We start from the raw sequence: 4,528 nt of genomic DNA, 5'->3' as shown, positions 1-4,528 counted from the left end.
CGTGAGAATATAAATTTTTTATCAACCCCTTTTAGGTATATTTCAAAGTGTTAGGTAGAAAAGGAATTTTTAGTTGAGTATGAAAAAAAATTTGACAAACCTAATTCCAAAATTCCCTTGAGATCAAAGGGTAAAGGTGTGATGAGTATATAAAGACTCAAAACTCAGTTGTGTGTTCTTTATTATCAGTAGGAACTTTACTTTCAGTATTTCTGTGTTAGCACATTTCAGCTTCATAGAGAGTTCTTACAAAATCGAGGAGCACTGTTTTGAGTTTGTTTGGGTTATATGTCTGCCTAGTTTTGTTATTTCTTTTTTGTTGTTTGTTTTAAGATTTTATTTATTCATTTGACAGACAGAGATCACAAGTAGGCAGAGAGGCAGAGAGAGAGAAGGGGGGAAGCAGGCTCCCCACGGAGCAGAGAGCCCAACATGGGACTTGATCCCAGGACCCTGAGATCATGACCTGAGCCGAAGGCAGAGGCTAAACCCACTGAGCCACCCAGGTTCCCCTAGTTTTGTTATTTCTTGTTGAAATTTATAAATGTGGGGGGGGTTTTTTGGTGTTATATTTAATGTTTAGGATAACATTTTATTAAATTATATACAGTTCTACCAAAATATTTTTTAAAGATAAATAAATCATGACATGATCCCCCCCACCCCCATGTTTTGAATGCATGGAATCACTCATGGATTTGAACTTTTGTTTCATCTTAACTGTCTCAAAATCCATTTGGTGGATGTATTATGGAGCTGTATGGAGATGTACTATGGACAAGTGAACTTGGCAAAAGGCAAGTATTGTGATAAGAGACAAAAGAAGCAAAAGGCAAAAAAAAAAAAAAAAAAACCCACAAAACAAAACAAACAAAAACAAAAGGCTAATAAAATTGGTAATTTCTGAGCAAATGAAGTTTCTTCAAAAGTGAAAGACTGTGTATCATTCTATGTATCCATTGGGTGTTTTATACAGGGTTGTGTGTCCTGTTGGGTTGTAGTGCCTGTCATATAATGATTGGTGCAAACCTAGGCCTAAACCTGAACATATTATATTGTTACATTTCCCCCATGGCATTTGAAATTATTCTTTTCCTATTTGGTTTTTTCTTCTTTATTTTCACCTGTGACTAAGATCATTTTCCTATTTTGAAAAATATCTTTCTACCCTCCCAGTTTGTTCTGTATTGTTCTTACTCTAGACCAGACTTGTATAACAGCTTTTCTCACAATGTAGTAACTTTGCTAAGTTACTACAAATATTACATATGTAACAAATATAACAGCTATCCACCCTTCATTACCTTAACTAAGAGGTGCCTGTTGCCTAATACCTATTTCAACGTGAAACATTCTTTCCCCTCACTTTCACCCCTTGCATTGGAGACAGGCTGACTGGTCTTTCAAGACACTATTGTAACACCACTGCTATAACATTACTAATTTATTTCAGGAATTTCCTATAGCTAAATTGCTTTACTCATATTCTCCCAGACTTTCTGGCTGTATTCTCACCTTTGGGCATATTCTCCTATACTTGAAACAGTTTTTTTATTTTTTTTTCATTCTGGTTATGTAAATCTTACTCTACCATTGCTTTAATTTTCAAGACTTGATGGGTTGGCTTTCCTTTTTCCATACCCATCAGGCTTTCCTTTTTCCATACCCATCACTCATTTAGCTATTATATTTTTTATTCTTGTATTAAATTGTGTCTCTTTACCACACTGTATCTCCAAGGGAGAAAATGTCTCAAAAGTTAGAGGATATTTTTTTTGTATGATACTTATATTTTTAATTTTTTTAAATTTTTACTTATAAACATATAATGTATTATTAGCCCCAGGAGTACAAGTCTGTGACTCACCAGGTTTACATACTTAACAGCCCTCACCATAGCACATACCCTCCCCAATGTCCATAACCCCACCACCCTCTCCCTAGCCCCTGCCACCTTGCCCCCCTCAGTTTGTTTTGTGATATTAAGAGTCTCTTATGGTTTGTCTCCCTCCTGATCCCATCTTGTTTCATTTATTCTTTTCCTACCCCTACCCCCCTCCACCGCAGCTTTACTTCCTCATATTAGGGAGATCATATGATAGTTGTCTTTCTCTGAAAGACTTATTTCCCTAAGCATAACACCCTCTAGTTCCATCCACGTCATTGCAAATGGCAAGATTTTGTTTCTTTTGATGGCTGCATAGTATTCCACTGTGTGTGTGTGTGTGTGTGTGTGTGTGTGTGTGTGTGTGGTGTACTACATCTTTATCCATTCATCTGTTGATGGATGTCTAGGTTCTTTCCATAGTTTGGCTATTGTGGACATTGCTGCTGTAAGCATTCGAGTGCACGTGTCCCTTAAGATCACTATGTTTGTATCGTTAGGGTAAATACCCAGTAGTGCAATTTCTGGGTTGTAAGGTAGCTCTATTTTCAACTTTTTGAGGAACCTCCACGCTGTTTTCCAGAGTGGTTGCACCGACTTGCATTTCCACTAACAGTGTAGGAGGGTTCCCCTTTCTCTGCATCCTTGCCAGCATCTGTCATTTCCTCACTTGTTAATTTTAGCAGAGGATTGATTTTTATCTCCTTTAATGATAGCACCTCAGGGCACCTGGTTGTCTCAGATGGTTAAGTCCCTTCCTTCGCCTCAGGTTATGATCTCAGGGTCCTGGGATTGAGCCCCGTGAGCTCTCTGCTCTGCAGGGAGCCTGCTTCCCCCTCTCTGCCTCATGTGATCTCTGTCAAATAAATAAATAAAATCTTTTTTAAAAAAATGATAGCACCTCTTAACATTGTATAACCAGGAGCATGTAAACTTAAAATGACTCATGATTTTAAGCCTAGATCTCTGTAAGATAGGCTCAAGAAAGGAGAAACCGATTTTTTTATTTATGTGATGTTCTGCAAATCCTTAAAATGAAGTAAATTAAACCTATTTTTTTGATAGGTTTAGTTTACCTATAAACAGATGTTTCACTGTTTATCAGATAGTATCAACGTATGTGTAAGTATTTTGGATGACATCTATAAACCTAACCTTTGACCCTCAAAACTAAAGACTTTAGTTTATATATATATATATTGCATTATTTTATATATATTACATATTTTGCAATATTTTATATATTTTGCATTTCATCAGATATAAAAATTATTTTACAGGTTTAGGACTATGTATAGGAAAACTTTCAGTGGCTGGTTTTCATTGTGTTGCTTCTTTGAGCCTGGCTTGATAGGAAACTCAGTCTGCATCCAATCTAAACAGAAACCATGTAGTGATTATAACAAGGGAAGCTTAATGTAAAAAAAGTTTTAAATTGTGGCAAAAGAAAAAAGATAAGAGAATTCTATATGGTAACCCAGAGCTAAGGAAGAGTACCAAATGAAGAGGTACTTGAGTACCTTTTGGAAGCAGGGGACCTAAGATTTGGGTTCAGGTTTCCCTGAAGAAGGGGTAGCTACAGCCCACAGGGTGACAGTTTACTGGTTTGCCTAGGCCAGAGTTGGTCACTAGGCAAGTAGGAAGCCACCCTCCAATGTTCAGGGAAGCTATAGCTAGTTACTGGGTGTTTGAGCACACAGAGACAGGGAGGGGTCTCAGGGTGAGCGGGAGCATGAGGTGTTTGTGCTGGAAGGGTTGAAAGAAGGTGATCACCAGCCTGGCCCAGGTTTAGGAGTGTCAAGGAGAAACATATATTCTGGGATCATGACTGGGGAAGAGCATCGCCAATCAGTTTACTGATTGTGCAGCTGCCAGAATGCAGTGGGAGAGCCCCTTCAGGGTGAATTTGGAGCTGAGAGATTGTAAATTGGTAGATTCTAGAAAGGTTTTGGTAGGAGAGAGCATCATACAGAAAATATGCTTTCCCTGTTTTGCAATGTCTTACATAGCCTGTTCAAACCAAGAAGGAGGCATAAAGGTAAGGTAGCAAAAATGTCAGGTTGTTTAGAAAATAGGCAAAAAGAAAACTTGGGCCAAGGTTTTAAACATCTCTCTTGTAAAAGATTTGTCTACTTTAGAGATAGTGTAGGGGAGTGGGTCAGAGGGAGAGGGAAAGGGAGAGAGAATTTTTAAATATTTTTATTCATTTGACAGATCACAAGCAAGCAGAGAGGGAGGCAGAGGGATGTGGGGAAGCAGGCTCCCCACCGAACAGAGCCCAGTGCGGGGCTTGATCCCAGGACCCCGAGATCATGACCTGAGCTGAAGGCAGAGACTTAACCCACTGAGCCACCCAGGCACCCCAGAGGGGGTAGATTTTAACCAGTATCCTTGCTGAGCATTGAGCCTGGTATGGGGTGCGGTCTCACAACCTTGAGATCATGACCTGAACCTAAACCAAGCTTGACATTTGACTGCACGACCCAGGCGCCCCTAAGCATCTAATGAATTTGATAACTGTGAAACAGTTCTGAACTGGAGATCTGGGCTATTATAAGTATTCTGAAATTACATGAATTATACTCTTAAATGTCAGAGATGGGAATTAGTACATTCCTTCCATTATTTTTCATCAAGGTAGCC

This window comes from Mustela lutreola, chromosome 11 (genome assembly GCF_030435805.1).
Source record: "Mustela lutreola isolate mMusLut2 chromosome 11, mMusLut2.pri, whole genome shotgun sequence".
Lineage (NCBI taxonomy): Eukaryota > Metazoa > Chordata > Mammalia > Carnivora > Mustelidae > Mustela > Mustela lutreola.
This window is presented reverse-complemented; position numbering follows the sequence as displayed.